This window comes from Capricornis sumatraensis, chromosome 6 (assembly GCF_032405125.1).
Source record: "Capricornis sumatraensis isolate serow.1 chromosome 6, serow.2, whole genome shotgun sequence".
Classification (NCBI taxonomy): domain Eukaryota; kingdom Metazoa; phylum Chordata; class Mammalia; order Artiodactyla; family Bovidae; genus Capricornis; species Capricornis sumatraensis.
In genome coordinates this window covers 8924831-8939058 of record NC_091074.1, presented here as the reverse complement: position 1 = coordinate 8939058, position 14228 = coordinate 8924831, and the positions used below count along the sequence as shown (strand labels likewise).

At 45.0% G+C, this 14228-nt stretch overlaps 1 pseudogene; it reads left to right on the top strand.

Annotated features, from left to right (window-relative positions):
- The window catches only part of LOC138081230 (probable ATP-dependent RNA helicase DDX60), a 90022-nt pseudogene that overhangs the window by 30732 nt on the left and 45062 nt on the right, over positions 1-14228 (top strand).

The following is a 14228-nucleotide window of genomic DNA, read 5'->3' as shown; positions in this document are numbered from 1 at the left end:
CAGTAGTAGATATAATGGTCATCTGAGTTAAATTCACCCATTCCAGTCCATTTTAGTTCACTGATTCCTAGAATGTCAACGTTCACCCTTGCCATCTCTTGTTTGACCACTTCCAATTTGCCTTGATTCATGGACCTGACATTCCAGGTTTCTATGCAATATTGCTCTTTACGGCATTGGATCTTGCTTCTATCACCAGTCACATCCAGAAATGGGTATTGTTTTTGCTTTGGCTCCATCCCTTCATTCTTTCTGGAGTTATTTCTCCACTGATCTCCAGTAGCATATTGGGCACCTAATGACCTGGGGAGTTCCTCTTTTGGTATCCTATCATTTTGCCTTTTCCTACTGTTCATGGGTTTCTCAAGGCAAGAATACTGAAGTGGTTTGCCATTCCCTTCTCCAGTGGACCACGCTCTGTCAGACCTCTCCACCATGACCCGCCCGTCTTGGGTTGCCCTGCAGGCATGGCTTGGTTTCATTGAGTTAGACAAGGCTGTGGTCCTAGTGTGATTAGATTGACTAGTTTTCTGTGAGTATGGTTTCAGTGTGTCTGCCCTCTGATGCCCTCTTGCAACATCTACCATCTTACTTGGGTTTCTCTTACCTTGGGCATGGGGTATCTCTTCACAGCTGCTCCAGCAAAGCACAGCCGCTGCTGCTTACCTTGGATGAAGGCTATGGTTTTTCCAGTGGTCATGTATGGACATGAGAGTTTTACTGTGAAGAAAGCTGAGTGCTGAAGCATTGATGCTTTTGAATTGTGGTGTTGGAGAAGACTCTTGAGAGTCCCTTGCACTGCAAGGAGATCCAACCAGTCCATCCTAAAGGAGATCAGTCCTGGGTGTTCTTTGGAAGGAATGATGCTAAAGCTGAAACTCCACCTCATGCGAAGAGTTGACTCATTGGAAAAGACTCTGATGCTGGGAGGGATTGGGGGCAGGAGGAGAAGGAGATGACAGAGGATGAGATGGCTGGATGGCATCACCGACTCGATGGACATGAGTTTGGGTGAACTCCGGGAGTTGGTGATGGACAGGGAGCCCTGGCGTGCTTCAATTTATGGGGTCGCAATGAGTCAGACACGACTGAGCGACTGAACTGAACTGAACTGATACACTGCTGTATAAGAAACTACTCTCAAATTTAGAGGCTAAAGCAACAGCCTCAGACCTCATGTGTTTTTATCCAGAGCATTAAATGACCCTCACTGACTTTAAATACTTGACACGAAGTGTCCTCTACGCAGGCCCAGCACTCATCTGTGGACTGGCAGATCTTTAGTCCATTTGTAAGTAGGTTAGCATCTGCACACTTTAAATGCTCACACTTTACAGCATACTTTGACCCATTCATTGTTTCCTGCTCTTTGAGGACATGTGTGATGCCACGGTCTGTACAACAGTATTTATAGTAGCAAACAGTAACAGCCTCAATCTCCAGGGTATGGAGTGGCCAAGTAAATTCATAGAGTTTAAAGTGGTCATAGAAAGTGATGTGAATGAAATGTTTATAATTGCATAGGAAAAACTCTCTGTAGAATGATAATGAAAAGAAATAATCATCATCTGTGTTTCCAGTATGAATGCATTATTTAAAATGCAGCATCTTTTAAAATTTATCTATTTATTTTTTACCGTGCTGAATCTTCCTTGCTGTGCGGGCTTTATTCCAGTTGGCAGGGGGCGGGGCTCCTCTAGCTGTGCGGGCTTCTCTTCTCTTGCTGTGAGCGCGGGCTCCAGGGCACGTGCGCTTCAGTTGCTGGCTCTCGGGCTCCGGAGCACAGGCTCAGTAGTTGTGCAGCACAGGCTTAGTTGTTCCGTGGTGTGTGGAATCTTCCTGGACCAGGGATTGAACCTGTGTCCCCTGCATTGGCAAGCAGATTCTTATCCACTGCATCAACAGGGAGGCCCACAGCATTTTTTTTTTTTTTTAATGATGGCAGACTGCACTGTTTTAAGTTGAGTCTATATAAATAAGAGGAAGTAAAGCCTTGATGGAAAGAGGTAGTTTGGCTTTTTTTCTCCATTAGAGGGGAAGGCAGATCTGCCAGGAAAATATGATGTTTAAAAGTGGCTTTGAGACTCCACCGCCTCAATCCCAGCTGACAGCCTCTGCTTCTCCTAGAGTTCTTGTTTTCTCTGCCTTGGGGAGATGTGGGGTGGGGAGCATCAGACTTGCCTGGGGAGCATTTGCTGCAACAAGCGGGGACGTGGGGACAGCTGCCCACAGCTTCAGGGGCAGCTCCCCATGAAGCCTGCCCTGGACCATGTGGCCGGGACTCCCTGGGGAAAGCAGACAGGAAGGAAGAATGTGTCAGAGGGGGAAAGCGGCTGTCGGAGCAGAGAACGATTTGAATGCTGAAAAAGGCCAGCGTGGGGGCCAGTTGCTGTCCACAGAAACCCCGGGTCCACCCTGGCCCGCTGCAGCTGAACTTGCTCTTTGCTCAGCGCCTGCTATTCTGGGAAGGAATCTGCAGGGAGCTGGCGGGTCTTCAGCCCCGAGGTTTCCTCTGATGGACTGACGAGCAGGTGTTGGAGAAGCCTGTGTCAGAAATGTCACACACCCGGGGGCTCATCTTCACTTTCTACTGGAGCCTGGAATTGTGTTTAAATGTTTTATGTGTTTCTTCATGATGAAGAGGTCAGTATATTATTGGTGACACTTTTCCATAGGGATACATAAAAATTGATTAATTCCATTGTTTATTTATGATTTGTATATTTAATACTCAGGTTATTATTACATAATTCAAACCAAAGCAAATTCAGTAAAGACGAACTCTGTTGGTAATAAAAAGTGTTGACTTTATGATATTAAGAAAGCATAAGACTATCTTGGTGTTTAAAAAAAATTTCATCGTGGGACTCCCTGATGGTCCAGCGGTTAAGACTCTGAGCTTCTGATGCAACAGGTACAAGTTCAGTCCTTATTCAGGAAACTAAAATGCCACATGCTTCTTGGCAAGACCAAAAAATTCAATTACATCTCAAAAAGTAAGTCTTGAGATTCCTTAGAAATGTTAGGTAAACTCCTGAAACAATAATCACAGCATAATCAGAAAAAAATGTAAAAAGTGAAATAGCGTAGTATTCAGCTGCTGCGCTCTTGACAGATAATTTTCAGGAGCTGAATCATGTCTGTGTCTGTGTGTGTGCTCAGTTGTGTCAGACTCTTTGCGACCCCATGGACTATAGCCTGCCAGGCTGTCTGTCCATGGGATTCTCCAGGGAGGAATACTGGAGTGGGTTGTCGTTTCCTTCTCCAGGGGATCTTCCCGATCCAGGGATCGAACCTGCATCTCCTGCTTGGCAGATGGGTTCTTTACCGCTGACCTAGTGACGAAGGGGTGGCAGTCCTCACTGGCTCTCCAGGCACCAGCCCACCTTGGTGTGTTCTCAGCCCGAGGGTGCCCCCTGCTTCCACCATGGACCCACTCCCTTTATGGCTCCAGGAAGCCCCCGACCCCCGGCACTCCATCCAGCGGCAGCTGGTGCATGACTGTTACAGAAAAGCCAGCTGTCCTGCTCTGTGCCTGTTCCCACAGCCCTTCTGCTGTCTGCAGTGTCCCGTCTCTGAAGGGCCAGGCTCCCCGGGGAGGGGGGCAGCAGCCTGGATGTGCACGTGCTTTGTGGGTGACATCTTAGCCGTGTCACCTTTCTCCAGGGGCACAGGTGTGACAGCACTGATGGTCTCATCTGAGGAGGTCCCTTCTTTCACTGAAGTGCTCATCCTGGACTCACGGATGTTGACAGAATGCCCAGTGTGTGCTGGGGGTGGATGCTGCACAGACAGACGGTGCCGGCCTGCCACCCTGGAGCGGGGCTCAGGATCTGAGTGGTGAGCTGAGGGCTCCACTGCCAACAAGGAGTGCAGAGACCTGGTGACCGGCCCCCATCTAATGTGTGGACACAACGCTGATGGCTTTTAGTCCTGGTTGGGTTCTGGGGACAACATGATCTACATCTGCTCATCTCACCTGACTGCTGGTGTGACTTGCAAGTCACTGTCTCATGGGGGCCCCCTGTACCACACGCTGTAAAACCTGCCTCCGCTGAGCTCAGTGAGCATTCCAGAGGTGCCCTCCACTCCTTCGTTGAAGAGGCCTCCTCTCGTGACTCCTCAGTACCTGACTACCTGTGGTAGCCACAGGTACCTCCAGGCTTGTGACATCAAGTGCTGCTTTCCTCAGCCCTGCACTCCGGATCCTGGAAAAGAGGTGCTCAGGACCCTGAGCCTGTGACCCTCTGGACTCTGCCCTCCCCGATTCGGTTGGTTAACAGCAGCACCCCACAGTGTGGAATTGGGACCAGGCTGCTTGTGGAGGGCGGGGGTGTGGGGCTGAACCTGGGGACCCACAGGTCCCGCCCTGGAGCAGGACTTGTCCTTTGTGCCCCCTGCCCTCAGTCCAGGCCGGATGCTGGGGAGCTGGAGGAGGTACCCCGATCCCAGACCATTCAGTTGCCTGGGAACACCCAGGGATCGCCTGAGTGAACAGAAATGGGAGTTGGCAGATTCTGTAGATGGAGTTACCACCAGTATGTGTGCAGGAACTCAGAGGTGTGGGGCTGCTCTCCCATCTCTCAAACCAGGTGTCCTGGTGGAGGAGGGGGCCATGGCCAAACAGCTGGTGGCCCTTCTGCAGCAGTCTCAGCTCCAAGGCTGGCCACCCAGGGGCCCTGCCTGGGCATCTCCACGTGTGCCTGCCCCTGGCCTGGAAGGCCTTCCCTTTGGGTGGAAGGGCTCCAGACATCTTTGCTTTGCAGATACCCAAACAGAGAGCCAGTAGCAGACTTGTCTACATCTGCTAACCCCCAGAGAGCCCTCCTGGGACATGCCTCGTCCCCTTGGGAGTCCTAGATGCCATCCAGACGTCACGCACAGCAAGGACTCCTGTCCCATCTCAGAAGACATTGCTAGGCCTGAAGGGAGTGCTCCGGGCACCCACCTTCCATACACACCCCTGGCAGCCGGTCTAATTGGTTTAGTTTAGACGACCAAGGGACTCTTCAGAACTCTGATTGAAGTTAAACAGTAGCACATGCCACCCTCCCACCTGCTGTGAGTGTCACCCTTACTACAGGCACCAATCACGCTCTACCATCACTGTAGAACATGCAGAAGTCTTGGGGGAAAGGCATCAGCTATGTCTACAAACAGTTTGATGGGACACGAGCAGGGTCAACTTCCCCTGTGTCCAGAGAGAGCACTGGGGAAGGTGGATCCAGATTGTCAGCTGCAGGCAAGGTATGGAGGAGAGCCAGCAGTGGAATGGAGAGGTGCTGACCCGGAGCTCACCCAACAGGACCCGCTTCTGGGAGGTCCCCAGGGGAGGCGGCTGGAGGGAGGGGCTGACAGAGGGGGCGGGGTTATGATTGTCGACAAGCTGGACAAGGTCCAGGTGTGGTCGCAGGAGTAGGTTGTTGAAGTGGAAAGCAAGACTAGAGCTTCCAGTGCTGTTGAAATATGCTGGATGGAAGAGGGGAAGGACTGGGTCAGGGGTTGCTGAGGTTTCCCTTCCTCAACTCATTAAAAACCCTGAACAACCACAAAATACCATACATACCAAAACACTTCCCATCTCAACAAGTGAGCCAAAGGAGAAACCAGAGTGAAATCAGTTGCCCCTCAGTGAAAGGCTCTCAGCTGAGGATCTTGAAGGGTGGATCAGGTCACAGAGAAAGCTGTGGGCAGACCTGTGGCCCAGACAAGGTGTTGGATCTTGGTGCCATTTACTGCTGTGTTACCCCTCTACGTTTATGAAATGATAAAATATTTATGAAATATTTTATGAAATGATAAAAATAATAGCGCATATCTCATGGCATTGTTATGAAGGTTACTGTGGGAACAAATGTGAAGAGGTCAGCATATTTTGAACACACAGTGGCTTTGGCTATTGCTACGTCTTCTTATAACACAAAGTCCATATTTCTGCTGCTGATAAATGCGTTATCACTTTCTGACCATATTAGTTTACAATATTGTGATAAAGTACAACAGACTTAGTGGTTTGAAACAGCACCCATGCATTTCCCTACAGTTCTGCAGGTCAGCGCTATGGGGCTAAAGTCAAGGTGCAAGAGTGCTGGTCCCTGGAGGCTCTCCAGGAGAATCCGTTTCCTTGCTTCGCCAGCTTGTAGAGACAGCAGACTCTCTAAACTGTGGCCTGCCCTTCTCCTGATGGCCAGCAGTATGGCCCCCCCCCCCCCACCAGGCTGCTGGTCTCAGTGGGCCTCGGCCTGCAGTGGCTTGGAGCAGGGTTTTGGGTCCCCACCAGAGCCTGTGGTCGGTCATTGCGGGGAGAGTGCTGAGTCTGAGCCGTTACACCACCAGGGACCAGGGACCAGGTCTGGCCTGTCGGCTGTGTAGAGATGAATTTCCTCATAGAGATGAAAAGTAGTGAAACTAGTAAAGTGTCTGTTAGGAGGAAAAAGAGTACCCATGTAGACACATGGGTGGGCTCAGAGACAGTCAGGCCCTCGTGGTGGTTTGGACAAGACCTGTACTTCTTCTGCCTGACTGAATGCTACCTCATGAATCTAATTAGCTAAGGAGGACAGTTTGCCATCGTTTTAGTCAAGGTAACATGCAACAGTGGGATTCTTTTCTGTGATTTGAGAACTGAAACCTGCAGTGACATTGTTTTGTAAGCAGTCTATTTTTTTCTTTTTTCAAAGAGAAATAGACCAATGAAAATTTAGAAAATTTAGAGGGGATAGCAGAAAAAGTTATTACCCATAATCCCAGTATTCAGAAATGACTAAGAGTTGAGGATTTTTTTGTTTTTGTTTTTTGCCTTTTGCACTTTTATCTATTATGACAATCTCTGTATTTTAATTGAGGATATAGAACATTCATATTTATTTATTTATTATTATCCATTTTTGTTGGAGTTTAGTTGCTTTACAGAATTGTTAGTTTTTGCTGTGCAGCAAAGTGAATCAGCTACACGTATACATATATGCCCTCTTTTGGGGGTTTCCTTCCCATTCAGGTCACCGCAGAGCACTGAGTAGAGTTCTCTGAACTGTACACTATGTTCTCGGTAGTCGTCTATTTTATACATGGTATCAAGAGTGTATAAATGTCAGTTCCAGTCTCCCAGCTCCTCCCACTCCCTCCTCCCCTCTTGGTGTCCATACATTTGTTCTCTATGTCTGTGTCTCAATTTCTGCTTTGCAAATAAGATCATCTCTATCATTTTTCTAGATTTCATGTGTAAGCGATATTATCTGATATTTGTTTGTTTCTTTCTGACCTACTGGAGCTTTCCTGTGAGGACATACAGGACCCTGCGGGAGGGAGGCCAAGCTGATCTCTAGTCTAGCCTCCCAACTCCAAGTAAATCCATCTCTGTCTTCAAAACTCAGCAGTTTGAGCCCAGAGGAAGGCCAGACTCACTAGCGTTGCTCTGTTCTTATTTGCTCTGCAGTAAATACCTCTAAGGGAAGATACTTGGCTGGTGAAATTTTAGCACTGTCAAGTTCATATGTGTATAATGCCACCTCCTTCTCATTCTACCCCTAAAGGTTTTGGTGCATGCCTGTCCAGTTGTTTTGTGATCTACAGTATTTAAAGTGTTTGAACATTGCTGACTGCTTGCAAGCAGTGCACAAGCTGTGGTTTTTTGATAAAAACCAGTGCTACTTCCGGATGACCTGAGATTGTCCCTACAGAGCGATCCACCCTATCTTTCCTTGTGGATGATTTGTAGCCGCCATTTGGTTTTAGTATTTTTCTTTCCTTTTTTTTTTTTTTGAAGTGCGTTTGGAGAGGAAAAGAATTAGAATGGGAAGGGAAAGTGTGGTAAATTCTGAGTTAAAGGAGACACATGTATTTAAACCCAATTTGGGGTTTGTGGATGTATTTGCAAAATGGCAGTCAGGGGTCTATTTCCTGACTGTGAATCAGAACATGACTGTGTTGGAACCCCCTTTAAAGGCTTCCATGGTATATGTTAACCAGTGAGCTAGTAGAGAACGAAATGATGATTTCACAGTTATCTATCCATCCTCCCAGGATGCTGAGCATGCATATTGCAACTTCCAGGAACTTCGTGCTCTGAGAACGGCATTAATCCTCCATCTTCAGCATAATACCAACATTGATGTTCAAACAACCTTTTTTGGGTGCTGGTCACAAGAGTGGATCACTTTCCTGGAAGGCAGTTGTCCGTATTTTCTGATTGTTGGTCAATGAAGGTCAGTGCTGTACTCTTCTCTGGCCAGTCATCTGATATCCTACTTTATGTGTACTTTATGCAGAGCAAGTACAAAAACCAGATGTTTTTCCATAAGGTAATTTCCACCTGAAAGACAAACTTTTAGAATTTCACAAAGTTTTCTGTATTACATGACTTGGTTTCATTTTCACCTGTTTTATGGAAATTATCATAGGTTTAACAGAGAGGTATAGAAATGATAACAATAAAATAAAAATGCTGTCTTCTCCAGGGCAGTTATTGTCGTAACAGTAGTGCTTGGTACTTTCTGTGGATCACTTTGTTTACCTTCACAGTGACGCTGTGAGGGAGGTGTCAGTGTCATCTGTGTTTTGCAGATCATGAAATAGATACTTGAATAAATAATCTGCCCATTGTGTGTGTGTGTGTGTGTGTGTGTGTGAGTTGATCAGTCATGTCTGATTCTGTGACCCCATGGACTGTAGCCCGCCAGGCTCCTTTGCCCGTGGGATTCTCCGGGCAAGAATACTGGAGTGAGTTGCCACTTCCTTCTCCAGAGGGATCTTCCCAACCCAGGGACTGCACTGGGTCTCCTGCACTGCAGGCAGATTCTTTACTGTCTGAGCCACCAGGGAAGCCCCATCTGCCCATTGTCAACCCCAGATGAGTAATAGAGCCTGGATTTGAAAAGAGGCAGCCTGACCCCAGTGCTTCTGTCCTTAAGTATGGCGGGTCATTCTGCCTCCACTTCGGAAGGCCAGACACACATCCACGTACAGCAGCTCTTAATGAGACAACAACGGAGAAATTTGATGAAGAAGGAAAACATATTAAATACAACTTTTCAAAAAAACTGGTTCAGTGGTTAAGAATCTGCCTTGTAATGCAGGGGATGTGGATTTGATCCCAGGGCAGAGAACTAGGATCCCACGTGCTGCAAAGCAACTGAGTCCACATGCTACAACTAGAGAGTCGGTGTGCCGCAACTAATCCCTGATGTGGCCAATAAATGCACACTATTTTAAAAAGAAAATTAAAAAATAATTATTGGCCATGTTGTGTGGCATGTGGGGCCTTAGTTCCCAGACTAAGGATCAAACCCACGCCCCCTGCGTTGGAAGTGCAGAGGCCTTAGCAACGGACTGCTAGGGAAGTCCCTGACATAAAGTTATTTCCTAACAGAAAATCATTAACAGAATTTTCAAATTATTTAGAATTTTAATCCTGTGATCTTATTATTTTGCTGTATTGGTAAAATTGGTAATGACTGTAATATGCTTTTGAGAGTTCAAAAAATGCTCACCAACTTTAGAAATCTGGTTTCTGTCTAATTTTCACTACCTATAGTGAATTTAGAATATGAAGATAATTCTACATATCATCAAAATGATTTTTGAGTCAATTAACGTTTCTCACTTTTTTTGAGTTTAGGGTCATACCCCTCTGGACATTGGACACATCCATCATAAGATAGTTTACTATTCTTTCATTAGAGCTTCAGTCATTAAACTATTTCCAACTCTAGTTGCCGGCAGTGAGCAGGAACAGCCTTGGGTTCTTCTTTTAATTAAAAAAATTTTTATAGTGATACGGTGTCCTATAATCAGTATATCTCATTTTATTCTGTTAGTGCAGTTTCTGAATCTGAGTTTGAAGAGTCCTTACAAAACTTCCTTACTAAACTTTCCATAAGAACAGTATTTTGTAAAGGAGGATTTATTTTTGGTAAAATAATTTATATGAACACTCACCTTACAGAGGTTATTTCATTCATCACTTGGAGGACTGTGTGAAATGCACATAAAATGCTATGTAAATGGCTGTGGCTGGATGTTTATTACCTGGGCGGGGGTTATGCTGGTCTCTCTGCTTATGTTTGAACTTTTTCTAATATAATATATTGCATTAAATGGGTAAATAGTTTCTTTTTGAGATGTTGAAGATGTTCTAAAATTAGATTGTGACAGTGGTTGTACACAGTTTTGTAAATTTACCAAAAGCCATTGTACCCTTAGAGTGAGTGGATTTTCTGTCATGTTAATTACACCATCATAACGTTGTTAAAAAATGAAATGGGTCCAGACAAAAATTAATTTGGTGAAAACAAATCAGTGCTGTTTGGCAGGCTTTAACAGCATTGTCAATACTCTATAATTACATTTGGGCCTTAGGAAGCATCACTAAGAACAAAGCTAGTGGAGGTGATGGAATTCCAGTTGAGCTGTTTCAAATCCTAAAAGATAATGCTGTTAAGTACTGCAGCCAGTATGTCACCAAATTTGGGAAACTCAGCAGTGGCCACAGGACTGGAAAAGGTCAGTTTTCATTACAATCCCAAAGACAGGCAATGCCAAAGAATGTTCAAATTACTGCCCAAATTGCACTCACCTTACACGCTAACAAAGTAGTGCTCAAAATTCTCCAAGCCAGGCTTCAACCATGAAATTCCAGGTGTTCAAGCTGGATTTAGAAAAGGCAGAGGAACCAGAGATCAAATTGCCAATATCTGCTGGATCATCAAAAAAGCAAGAGAGTTCCAGAAAATCATCTATTTCTGCTTTCTTGGCTATGCCAATGCCTTTGACTATGTGGATAAACTGTGGAAAATTGTGAAAGAGATGGGAATACCAGACCACCTTACCTGCCTCCTAAGAAATCTGTATGCAGGTCAGGAAGCAATAGTTAGAACTGGACATGGATCAACAGACTGGTTCCAAATCAGGAAAGGAATATGTCAAGGCTGTATATTGTCACCCTGATAATTTAACTTATATGCAGAGTACATCATACAAAAATGCTGGGCTGGAAGAAGCACAAGCTGGAATCAGGATTGTCAGGGGAAATATCATCAACCTCAGATACACAGATGACACCAACCTTATGGCAGAATGTGAAGAACTAAAGAGCTTCTTGATGAAAGTGAAAGAGGAGAGTGAAAAGTTGGCTTAAAGCTCAACATTCAGAAAACTAAGATCATGGCATCTGGTCCCATCACTTCATGGCAAACAGATGGGGAAACAATGGAAACAGTGAGAGACTTTATTTTCTTGGGCTCCAAAATCACTGCAGCCGTGAAATTAAAAGACGCTTGCTCCTTGGAAGAAAAGCTATGACCAACCTAGACAGCATATTAAAAAACAGAGACATTACTTTGCCAACAAAGGTCCATCTAGCCAAAGCTATGGTTTTTCCAGTAGTCATGTATGGATGTGAGAGTTGGACTATAAAGAAAGCTGAGCACCGAAGAATTGATGCTTTTGAACTGTGGTGTTGGAGAAGATTCTTGAGAGTCCCTTGGACCACAAGGAGATCCAAACAGTCCATCCTAAAGGAAATCAGTCCTGAATATTCATTGGAAGGACTGATGCTAAAGCTGAAACTCCAATTTTCTGGTCACCTGATGCTAAGAACTGATTCCTTGGAAAAGACCCTGATGCTGGGAAAGATTGATGGCAGGAGAAGAACAGGACAACAGAGGATGAGATGGTTGGAGGGCATCACCAACTTGATGGACACGAGTTTGAGCAAGCTCCAGAAGTTGATGATGGACAGGGAAGCCTGATGTGCTGCAGTCCATGGGGTTGCGAAGAGTCAGACACAACTGATCGAGTGAAATGAATTACATTAGTGTATTTTTTTTTTACTTAGAAATATATTGTAACAATAATATATTCAATATATGATTTTCTATAATTGGAGAGTAGTGGAATGTTTTATTTATGTGATTTGCCCTCCTTTTGCAGAATGAAAAGAACATTGAGAATGCTTATAAGGCGCTGATGGAGGAACTGGAGGAATGCCGAGCTTTAGCGTTAGGACGTCTTTTTGGAAATTTAAAATGGGAAATTATGATGGAAGAAGTACTTAAGCTTTAAAAAAAGCTTCTTATTTGAATGAATTGTTTAATTATTAAGAAATATGCAATAATAGTAGAGTTTCCATATACTTCTCACTCAGCTTTCCCTAACATTAACATCTAATATAATGAAGGTACATTTGTCAAACCAGGAAATTAATATCACTATAATGGTAAAAAATGCACCTGCCAATGCAGTAGATACAAGAGACATGGGTTCTATCCCTGGGTGGAAAAGATTCCCTGGAGAAGCAACTGACAGCCCACTCCAGGATTCTTGCCTGGGAAATCTCATGGACAGAGCAGCCTGGTAGGCTACAGTCCATGGGGTTGCAAAGAGTTGGACATGACTGAGCACACACACACACACACACACACACACACACAAACAATATTAACCAACAGACAAATATATTAATAATAGACTTTAATAGACCACTTTTGCTGATTGTCAAAAAATTCTTCACAAAGCTTATCTTTATGGATGTGTAATAGCTCTCTAATGCTGAATATTTAAATTGTTTGAAAACTGGCTTTAACAAATAACTCTGTAGGGAATGTCTTGGAGCATAAATCTTTGTACACATTTTGTATAGCTCGCTAACCTACATACCTGGAACTTGAATAGTCAATCCCAAAGTATCAACATGCTTAATGGTAATCATTCAGTTCAGTTCAGTTCAGTCGCTCAGTCGTGTCCGACTCTTTGCAACCCCATGAATCGCAGCACGCCAGGCCTTCCTGTACATCAACAACTCCCGGAGTCCACCCAAACCCATGTCCATTGAGTCGGTGATGCCATCCAGCCATCTCATCCTCTGTCATCCCCTTCTCCTCCTGCCCCCAATCCCTCCCAGCATCAGGGTCTTTTCCAATGAGTCAACTCTTCGCATGAGGTGGCCGAACTACTGGAGTTTCAGGTTTAGCATCAGACCTTCCAATGAACACCCAGGCCTGATCTCCTTTATGATGGACTGGTTGCACCTCCTTGCAGTCCAAGGGACTCTCAAGAGTCTTCTCCAACACCACAGTTCAAAAGCATCATATTGCCAAATGTCTTTGCAGTAACTCTGTGCCTATTTATACTCATTGGCAAAATGGAAGAGAAATGACTTATCCTGTGATTTACAGTGCTGCTGCTGCTGCTAAGACGCTTCAGTTGTGTCTGACTCTGTGCAACCCCATAAACAGCAGCCCACCAGGGTCCCCTGTCCCTGGGATTCTCCAGGCAAGAACACTGGAGTGGGTTGCCATTTCCTTCTCCAGATTTCCAGTGCTATTAACCTTAAAATATACTTTGCTAATTTGAAAGTAAAAATATGCTATCTCATCATCTTTATTACTAAAGAGACTTGGATGCTTTTATCAATATTTGTATTTCTTGTGTAAATTATCTACTCATCTCTTCTTAAAGGCTTAGATACTTTCTTATTGAGAAAGAAGCTTCAGTCAGACATCACTGAAGCTCCCTTACTTCAGTCATGTCTGACTCTTTGCAACCCCATGGACTGTAGCCTGCCAGGTTCCTCTGTCCATGGGATTTCCCAGGCAAGAACACTGAAGTGAGTTGCCGTGCCAAGTAGTATTACCTCTTTTATTGATGAACAATGAAGTCTCAGAGAGGGCCCAATAGCAAAGATAGAGCACATTCATAAGTGAATTAAAATCCATTCCTTATTGCTCATATGTGGAATCTAAAATACAACACTGATGAGCTTACCTACAGAACAGAATCAGACTCACTGACACAGAGAGCAGACTTCTGGGTGCCATGGGGAGAGCGAGGGAGGGATGGGGTGGAAGATCAGGATTAGCAGATATGAACTAGTGTGTGTAGGGTGGATAAACAGCACAGGGAACTCCAGTCAGTATCCAGTGAAAAACCATAATGGAAAGTCATGACTACGTAGCTGAGTCACTGCTCTACAGGAGAAATTAGCACAACATTATAAATCAACTACACGTCAATAAAAAATTAAAACTGATTCCCAGTCAGAGTTGACAGCTATTTAGAGAATCATGGGCATGGTTAAGGGGCCCCACAGGGCAGCTGGACTCCTAAGAAGAGCCTGTCATCCATCTCTGAGGTCTGAACACTTCTCTTTGGGCAAAACTCCAGCCGCGTTTGCCTGGCATGCGGAGTTTCTATGTGCTACTTTACAACGGCCACAGTAGACAGGAGAAACG